A 10,813-nucleotide genomic window follows, 5' to 3' on the forward strand; every position below is an offset into this window, starting at 1 on the left:
AAAACTGAGAAGGATAAAACTGTTTACAGATGCCAGTGTTGTTTCCTGTGCCTTCTGCAACAGGGGTGCATGGTAAAATTAGCACACAAAATATAATTGGTTCTGACAGAAATAGAAGCTGAATCCAGGAGCCAACGATGTCCCTCAGTTTAGATTATTAACTAACTATCAACTGCTAGATTTTGAACTAAATTGTTAAATTTGAGGTCAAGTGCAGTGTTAACTAAGCAAATTGTTAGATTGATTTGAACTAAATCACAATCAGAAATCTTGGATTTTCAAGCAAAGGAGAAGTCTCTTAGAGGAAGAGAAGACATCTCCTTAGTTCTTCACCTCTGTTAGCCAGGTTTCTCAATCCAAGTCTTGTCTGTAAGAGGAAAAGGACACTGAAACACTAAGATCAGCACAATAAAGGACTTAAAGTTTCATTGTGCCCAACGGCAATGCTAAAGAAAGAGCAGGGAAGAACAGATGTCTGAAGCTTTTGGGAACATTAGGTCTGCTACAACAACAGAAATAAAGATGACTGCCAAAGGCATTGCTTCTATTCTTGTCAAATTAAGAATTAGGGAAACATCCTCCAACAAACATGTTTTATCTAATTTAACTTCACCACTGAAAAGCAATGAAGAAATTGTGTTGAAAACAAGTGGAATGTCAAGTAGCCCTACAGGTACAAACTGAAACAAAAATAATGAGAACTTCCCGCTGGTAAGTTAATATCTTCAATTTAATTTCTGGTGTTTCTGCCAGAGCTTGAACATTGTAGTCTTTTCAATTTTGTCTGCAAATATGTCCATATTTCACTTTACATTTCTCAGGCACCTGCCACTTGGTCTTAAAATACATCCTGCTTAATCAATAATTCAAATGCAATCTAGTTTGCAATTGTATTCGTTGTGCATATGTTGATGTATGAACTACTGACAAGACTGAAGTTTTGACCCCATTGACATCACTTGCAAAACATTAATTTGTTTTCTTGAGTGTAACATTTCGTTGTTGAAGTGCAAGCCCTTTATTTTATGTGTTCTGAATCAATAATATCTCTAATGCATGCTCCATTCAGCAGCTCTGTTTACTTCTGGAATAGGACACTGGTACATATAAGATAAGAAAGAACAGTTACAGCTGACATATAATTTCCAAAATAAAGGACAATTCAATGTGTGTAAGATTAGCATAATTTGGGTCATAATTAAATCACATTTTGTTAGATGCACAACATGGTCACATGAAAAAGATTAATTTTTCCTTTTGACATATCTCAGTTGTGTGACAGTTGTTACTTCTTGTAATTCAATCTCTTGGAACACTTCCTCACACATTTCTATATCCAGTGGATTTCTCTGTGTTCTGAAGATAAACAGATTTAAGAAAAGAATGAAACAATCAAGCTTGTGATGAAGGAAAAAGGGATTGGCCCATTTGCACACTCTGTAAGAAAGTGAGATTCAAACCGCCTTGTTACAAGGATAGTGATCTGAACAAAGAGTTCCTTCTGAATCATATTGGAAATTCCAACCTGAGTTTTAAAAGACTGAAAATAATAGGGAGAGATGAAATTAGTTGGGTCTTCCTTTATTTTTTTCCACACTGTCAAAATACTGCTTTTGCCGGAAATTTTGTCTTCAAGAAAAAAATGCTGCTTTGGTGCAGCTCCATAGGAATGTCTGGGCCTCAATTTTACCATTAAATTCTTCAGTGCTAAGTGCCAAAATGCAAACAAGCACCTGCATAACCTTAAGGCTGCAAATGATTCTGATGGGGCCATTAGTGCTGTTTTCATAGATGGTTCCTTAAATGACTTGACATATTAGGGCTCATATGCCCATCTGCACACAGTGGTTAGTTAGACTTCCTGCATACAAAGTGATGCACTATTTTTTTTTCAATTTTGTTTTTCATTTTTCATGATCAAAGTGAAAATGTGGATGTATCATAGGATTTTGCATGTGACTGCTGGGAGTGAAGAAAATTTACAGGAACAACTTTTAAAATTTCAAACTTGCAAAGTTTTCCTGTATAATGTGAATGTGGTGAGATTAGATCAAACCGTCCTCTCTTGGGTAGCTTTTATGAGACATCCTTTTACTTGTGCCCTAGTTTGCCCAAGCCATCTGTTTTTTTGTAAAAACAGTTTTGTGAGAACCTACTCTAGTATCATAATGAAAGGAAATTATATTAGGTATCCATGGAGAATCCATGATAAAGCACTTCAAATTGCCCTTGATTGTTCAAATGCAGATCAAACAGAGAGGCAGATGTTGTCTGTAGGATTTTTCCACAGATAGTGTAAACCCAGAAGATTTAATTATTGGCTGTAGACCTGGCTTACATGGCCAGCTCCCCATTTCTTACAAAATAACTGGTGCTTTAGAACCTTGCCCTCAGGAAACCATGAAACAGGTAAAATGCAAACATGAAAAATGAAGGAAAAATATTATATAAAGTATTTACTTGAAAACATCCATAGTATCACAATTTTGTCCATAGCTGACCTCTGTGTGAATGAGGATGGACAAAAGTTGTGTAAATCACAGTTGGGACTGTGCTGTTATTTCCAATTTTTCATTCTTGTATTTTCCCATATGGAATTCTTCTCACCTCACTTCTGTAAAGCCTTGCTACTTTTTCATAAGCTGTCCTGATTTTACCATACCCTGTTTTGACAAGAACACACGTGCTTGCCAGGCTCATATCTGAAGCTTATACAAAATATTAATGCAACCAGGCTTTTATCCCTTAAGCCTCCAACTCTTCCTCTTAAATAAAAAGGCTTGAAGTAATAAAATCCTGATGACATTAGGAAAATTAGAAGAATGGAGACTTTCTCAGGCTGTTTTAGAATTAACCCTCAAAAGAAGAGAGAACCAAGAACTGAGGTCCAAGAGAAAAACCCAGCCCAGTACAAAAACATTATCCCAAAATCTACTTGCAGTCCTGACAGCAAAATGGCTTGGGGTGATGAGCAGCCAAATTACCTTTGCAGCCCCATGCTTCATGTGAGTGTGTGTACTCTGTGTTGCCTGGCAGTCTTTCAGTGTCATCAACAAACCTTCTAGGCACTGGTTTCTGAAGGCACCAGTATGCAGAAGGAGGAGCTGCCCACCACATCTGCATCCTACAGTGCCCAGGGAAGGGACTTTGAAGGCGGAAGCCCAAAGGACTCATTCAGCCCTTGTGTGACATGGCTGGTGTCCTCATGGCAGGATGGGATGGTTGCCCACCTGGGTGAAAAGTTTCCTTCTGTTTTAGCTTACAGTCCCAAACAAGTTACTAGTAAGTGGAAACTGCCATTTTATTCATCTGAGAGGTTTTTGTGTGGGGGCAGAGGAAGGTTAGAGATTTGGAGGTTCACAATGGTTAGCCCAGAATTCTGTAAATCAAGCATTAACCATGTCAAGATTTACAACCTTCCTTAAAATACTCCCATGTATAATACACAGGAAAAGTGAGGGAACAGGGACACACCTATTTATATTCATAATTGTTAGGCCTGATGCTTTGACACCAAGAAATACTCTGGGTTAGTAACAGGAGGAGGAGTACAAAGAGGTGAAACTTTACACTTTGTCCTGAGTCACTTTACAGCTGAAGATCTCCTGAGTCACCAAGTGCTGTCTCTGGCTATCAGAGAAAATTGCTTATCATCTTGTTAATTATCTTATCCCAGCTCTGCTTTGCCATCCATCTGTCATAGGAGGCTGATCTGAAAAGCAGTCTGAGGGTAGGCCTCTGATTTCCACCCAACATGTATCACTAGCCAGACAACAAGAGCACCTAAACTTCTGGCCCTGCCTATGGGAATATCCCAGGGCAGCATTGTCACTCAGAGGTGACAATGTTGAGTTTCTTCCAGCACAGCTTCTTGTTTCAACCACAGAAACTTGCATTTTGTCTGCTCCATACCTTTCAAACCATTCTTCCCCAACCAGCAGACTGCCTTCCAAATCTGTGCTCCTGCCTCAGCTGCTGCCTAATTTCCTGTGACTGCCACAAAAGGTAAATTATTGTCATCCCCAGTAGTATCTTGGGCATCCTTTAAGCCCTTTCTCTTGCCCAGCCTAGAGCACAATTATTCTCAGCTGGCCATGCAGCAGCCACATTTGGAGCACTCCTCACCCCGGCCGTGTGAGCAGGCTGGAGGGGAGCCTTGCTCATCTCTGTGGCAGTGCATGCTTAAAGAGCATCAAGGACAGCATGAGGGAGCAATGGGGAAAAAAAACAAACAGGAGAAGAAGAAGGATAAAACAAACTTCTTTGGTTCTCCATCTACACAGTAAAGACAAGAAGACAAGTAAGGACACATGAACTGTTTGCTAAAGCTCTTTTTGCAGCGGTGGACTTGAAATTACACGTTCTGCCTTCACCTCCCAAGCTCCTGAGGGCACTTGGGAACCGTGGTGATTGCAGGAATGAGTCCTTTAAAGGTTCAAAAAAAAGTGAAAAGAATTCTTTTTAACATACATTTCCACCTCCTCCTGATGAAGCACTGAAAGCTTGCTCTGGAATCAGCAACAGGAGTGTAACTAACACAAAGAATCAAAACAGAATAGTTCCAAGGAGAAAAGGTGGCTTCGGACATCATAGTGTTCTATCACCTCCTATAGATAATATTAGTCTACACTGAATATTACACAGATCATGTACAATGTATGTTTTGGAAAAGGATGGTTTGTTCTAATGGAGTAAACATTGCTACAGCTGGTGTACCAGCTTGGATTAATATTGGAAATTTGGCTTGATATTCATCAACCTTGTGTCATCAAAACAGCTTCAGTCTGTTTGTTTGCAGCTTACCACATTAAAAACCTCAGAAGTCTGATATTAATTTTGCTTAAATGATTGATTCTTTAGGGATTTTTTTTTTTGTTTAGCTTACTTCATGAACATCATCCCAAAACAAAACACCTATTTCAGCTTCCTTTTCCTGGTATATTTTTTTCCAAATTTTAGAATAATAACATTTTGAAATTAAAAATTTGAACCTTCTTCCAAAGTACGTAGGCATGACATTTTAGATACTTAATTTTTATTTTTTACTGCATGAAAATAGTCACAAATGACAAATTTGAGAGTTTAAAGAGATCTAAAGATTTGAGAAGCTGAGATCTTGGTTTGCTTTTGTAGTGAGTAATCTATTTCCCCAGAACTGGCCTGGTTCTATTGTAAATACAGTAGCTGCTTTGCTATTAAAAACAGTAGTACAGCTAATGTAAAGCTAATGTAATCCTAAGAGATTCTTTCAAGTCACCATCCAAACAGAGAGGCTGGCTTTGAAGGTTATCAGATGAGAGATCACAGAGGACTAAGCCAAGTCACAGATGACTGGGCTTGTACGAGGGCTCCTCCACATTTACTCTCCTGGTTTTGAGAGTCCCTGCCAAGTCAAACACAAACAGAAAGACTTTTTGACAGCCTGTGAAAAACATTTTGAAGGCAGAGAAATGCCAAATAACACAGTGCCTCTGCCTTATGCTCCTGCCACTAAAAATGTGACCTGTGCCTTGCTACAGCTCTATAGGTGTTTTAGTTTTCTAATGTAAGGGTGCTTCATTTTATCTGTAGGCTGGCCTAGCAATAAAAAAATGAATGAACTAACATGAAGGGGATGTTCAAAAAGGGAGTGCTTGTGTTGTCAGTCTCACAGAGCTTTATCACCGTGTTTCCTTCTTCCCCCATGGCTATGGTAAGTAGGACTATTATCCACTTCTTGCAAACAAAAAATATATGAATTAATATCCCTTAAAGGGCAATACCCATGAGGCTCTGGGACTGCTGAAATACTATATAGATGCAAATAGTAGGCATCTAGAACATCTACTCACATGAAATTAAGCTCAGCATGAAGCAGTTGGTCTGGCCAACAGAAAGTCTCTCTTTGAGCTTTAGGGCAGCCAGTGCATTTCCACTGTCACAAGAGAGTAAGAAACACACTGTGCTGTCCTAAGGAGCTGAATCGACAGAAAACCCTGGGCTGAGACGCTGGTGATGAGACATTCAGTATCAGTTCTTGGGTAGAAAATGCCCCTCAGGCTAGGGCTGGGCTGCTCCAAACCTCCTTGGCAAGGAGACAGGAGGCACAGTCATCCAGCACTTGGTGCTGGGGAGCAGCTCCTCTGCTATTGCTTGAGGGCAGTGAGACAGCTGGCAGAGAAGCCATCACGGCACCGAAATTAAATTTACAGGCTGCTTTCCCATGGCTGCGCTGGGACATAGCAGGGTGCTTTATAATTATGTTTTAGGAGCCTCCGCCCTCTTGCCCTAATTTCCAATTAAAGTTGTACCCTTCCCAGGAGAGATTGCAAACATCCTATGAACAGGGGGAGGAGGCCAGGAAGGATCATTCTGTGTAGATCAGTAGTAGACAGCAAGCTGAAGAAATTACTTTTATGCCACAACCAGCAGCTACTCAGCCTTGCCACCCAATTAATTTTCTCTTCCAGACTTACTGATGGTGTACTTAAAGCCAAAAAGAAAAAATGGACAACGAGTGGAATGGAAACGTGGTGGGAACGAAAGGAGAGGGGAAACAGAGAAGGCAGCAAAGCAATGGAAAACCAGTAGTGCTTCAGTCTCTATGCTCTTCCTATTGTCAGCCACCTGTGACTGTCCAGAGCGGGCTGCTAGGCTGGATGTACAGCAAGAGATATTCTTTTACTAGTTTGTTTTCCTAACCATACCTAGATGTTAGTGTCTTCTCCATAGGACTCCTCCCTTTATCCCTACCTCATCCTAGGTGACCCAGATGCTGCACCTAGAAAACACTGCTGTTCAGTAATCTTGATCTTTTGAAAGGTAGAACATCAAAACTGAACAACTAATAGTATTTTAATACACTTTTTTCCTTAAGTTTTGTGAACAGTCTCCTATTTATATAAATCACTGCAGGTTTATTTTTTTTTTTCAAGTGTTGGCATTTTCTGATTCAGATACAGAGTGCAGAAGACCAACATTTTCATCTCCAAAAGTTTGTCATTAAAATTTCCTGGTGGCTTTAAATGACCAGTAAACTGCTCTGAATGCCAAATGGCACAGAGGAAACTTGTGGTTAGACCTGTGATGGAGGCGGCAGCACCTGCTTTAATGAGGAAGGTGCATGTAGCTGCTAAGAACCCCCCATTTTATCCCATCTGGATAGGTCTTCCTCCCCTTGTGGGTTATGTTACTTGGTCAGTAGGTTGCAGCTGTGAAGGAAACATCCCTTACCCAACACACAGACCTTCCTCTGACATTCTCTTCTCTTGCTCCTCCTCATTTGCATCCTCATTTGCTCACAACTCTGCAGCATCCATTCTTTTCATGTGGGTTTAAATTAAGGAAAGACCATAATCTCCTGAGTGCCATTTAAGGCAACAACTTTGCCCATTGTAGTAATAATAATAATTTAATATCTCCTATAGGATGTTAAAAGGATGTTTGTCTCTCCTTCTGTGTAATAAAGAGTTTCCTTTTAACTTTAATAGTCCTTGTTTCATCAGCTGTGACTAGCAGAATGTGTTATTATCAACAGATATAATTTGTATAATTAGAGATTTATGGGCTTGTACCGAACCCTTTAGCACCCTGCTTCTTTTTCTAGACATTGCATTTTTCTTGTTGGTTTTTGCAGCTGATAAGAGCCTGCATGGCCACTAAAACTGAAAATGAAAAAAAAAATTAATACAGAAACCTTTCCCACTGGAAAAAGCAGATCTGGGTAAAATAAGACTGTAACACTCTATTTGCAGACTTGGGCACTTAATTGTAATATTCCTTTTCTTTTTGTAGAGCAGCAAAAGCAGTGTTTAATAAAATTAAATATTTAAGAATTAATAATTAATTCTTATTAATATTTAAGAATTATTAATTAGTATTTAAGAATTTATTAAAATCACTGCAGTAAATCCTTAGTTTATGTTTCTAAATAACTTTTCCTACAGATTTTTTAGATTTATCTCACAACAGATGGAAATATAAAAAGATTAAAACATAAATAGTAGAAAAGAAACTTCTTCATTGACTACTGTCAATGAATGGAATTTTTAGGGATCAGTTTTATGGAAGTTTTGATTCTGATGAATCACCATGACTTTGTCATTAAGGAGCTTCTATGCAGAAAAAAGAAAAGCAAGTAAATGTGGAAAAGATAAATGTTCTTGCAGTTACATGTAATGAAATGAAAAGGTGGAAGAAATGTCCATGCTGGAGGGACAGTGAATGTCCTGTCCATTTGAAGAGTGAGGACCAAACCTCGAGCTCTGTCAGTGGGACTGCAGCCTCTTTGTGTAGGTCAGACCCTGCCTTAGAGCAAAGCCATGCTCAGCACCATCTGCGCTGCTTGCGCCTGGCACATCGGACTCCTTAGTCTTAGTTTTCCTTAGTTTTCCAGTCTGAGGAAAAGTCTTGGGACAAGGCTGTGGGGGGCACTCAGCTGGATCCAGGGACAAAGCTGAATCTGGATCTGCCTCTTTCTTTGGAGTGGGAAGTGTTGCAACATGAGCAGACTATGACCAACACGGCTGCTATTGCTGAAGATAATATGTTGGGAAGTACTGGATTCTTCTTCAGTCCAGAGTGACATCCATGATGTTTCCTTTGCTCCCTGTGTAGTACAAGATGGATTACAAGCAAAGGGAAGACTATTAATTGTACAATTAGCAAATTATATGTGTTGAAATGTTACTAATTTAGTAACAGCTTTTATAGCAGCACAAACAAGGAGCCATTTCTCACATAAAAGACAAAGTTTTTGCTCATAGCTCTTCAGGAGTTATTAATGTTAAAGCTTTTTAAAGCTACCCAGGACTAAAAAGTGGACTGGGAAATTATCAGCTGCTCTAATTGGAAATCTCTCAACCATCAATCAAGAAAGTTGTGGGAGTAAAGGACAAATGCACATGCTCTAGACATGAGTCATTTCAGTTTCAATTAGTTAATATTAACCTACTTTTTATCTGCTCTTGTCTCATTACACTTGAAGTCCTCTGAGAGCAGAAACTCAGGACAACTTGTCCTTCCAAAAAATGACTTTTCCTAGGTATCCTAGTGAAGAAAACCCTGAAACCACACAGAAATGACGAAAAGGATCAGGAGTTACTTCTGTTTTTTCCTTTTATTTTCCTCCAGAAAACACAGAGTGACTGTAGCTGGTCAGGTCAGGAAGTGAACTAGAGCAGAAGCGAGTGATGCTGATGGGGAGGCCATCCTAAGAGTCTTTTTAAAGAAAAATGTGTCAGTGAGGGAGCAGCTCAAGAGGGATTACCTGAAATGGCAGGTAATCCTGATGTGAAATGCAAAATTTCCAAGTATGGCAAGAGTTTGCTCTTAATGTTAGAAATTATATTTTTCAGTCGCATCTTGCTACTGCTGCAGTTTGTGATTCATATGGGTGTACTATGGGGAAGATTTTAGTGAGCTGAGTGTGCAACCTGGGCTTTCGGTATGATAGTTTGCTTCAGGAAAGTCATCATCTTTCAGCAATTTGTTGTGGTGAGAGTTTAGGAGGAAAGGGAACCTATGGGGGGGGGGGCTAACCATCTTTTGCAGAGTTGTTAAAAGGATGAATATTTGAAAGGTACACTGAAACTGTGGATGTTTTGAATTTAAATGATTTCTAAAGCTGGCAAACAATCTGAGCCTGTTGTTCCTTAGGATGCCAACACAGCCACTCCTCAAACCCAACACCCAAGGCAACAAAACCTGATCTGAAAAGAAAGGAAGAAACTGCTTCCCTTCCTCTTAGTCCTCTCTGTTCTCACATCCCAATTTGCTTACATCAGACACCAATTGAAGCAGGTGAAGCAAGACTGCCTTTTATGTCCTTTCCCATGTTTTAGAGATAGCAGTTGTGACAGCTGAAAATAACTTCATTAGAAGCATATTCGAAATAGCAAGAATATTTTCAATATTTCAACTTTTCTGGATGAGTCTGAACAGCCTGAAAACTGGGAGTAGTATATATTTTAGCAGAAGCCAGAATCACTTCTTTTTGCAGACCTGGTTAAAAATTCAAGCTCTTTATTGCTAGAGAGATGGAAGCCTACCCCTCTGTGATCAGCAGCAGTGGTGCAGTGCCCCAGGGATGCTGGAAAGAGAATCCTTGTGGCATTAGCAGCACTAGTGTGGCATTAGCAGTGCTGGTGTGGCATTAGCAGTGCTGGTGTTGTCATTCCCCTCCCAGTTTATGGCACAGCAGTGATTAGCCTCGGCTGTCTTGGAAGTTGTGGTGTGACAGATGTTGGTTTGTTCTGGTAACTGAGCAACACGTTGCTGCCGCACGGGGGGATGATGAATCATGAGGGTGTTGTTCAGGCTTAGCAGGGTTTGGCTTGGGGAAAGCACTAAACAAGGAAGCCTGACAAATCTAGTACAAATCCAAGAAAACACTAGTGTTGTCACTGTCCAGGTCAGAGACCAGCCTGTGCCATAAACCACAGTCTATTCACAGAAAAAAATCCTCTGGCTGTGCCAGGTAGTGACCAGAAAACAAACTAAATTTTGTGTATGTGTGCAGATGAACATAGAGAGACTAACAGGATCCAGCCTGCAGCTTTTGGCAGAACAATACCACTAATGGATTTTAGAGCTTCTGCAAGAATGAGAAGCTTTGAAATTTAGTACCAATTTGAGAAACTTAAGCAGATTTAAAGAACGGATTCTTTTTTTTTTTCTTTTAACTTTACACAGATTTATGAGAGTTTAATATTCCATAGTAAGTGCTATGCAAATATTCCTATTCCCTGCTAATAAAACAGGAAATAATGAATGGTGGGGCTGTCTCAGTTACACAGCTTGGTAAGTCTGGCAGGTAAAGAAGCAAACCAACCCA

Source organism: Melospiza melodia, chromosome 3, assembly GCF_035770615.1.
Source record: "Melospiza melodia melodia isolate bMelMel2 chromosome 3, bMelMel2.pri, whole genome shotgun sequence".
NCBI lineage: Eukaryota > Metazoa > Chordata > Aves > Passeriformes > Passerellidae > Melospiza > Melospiza melodia.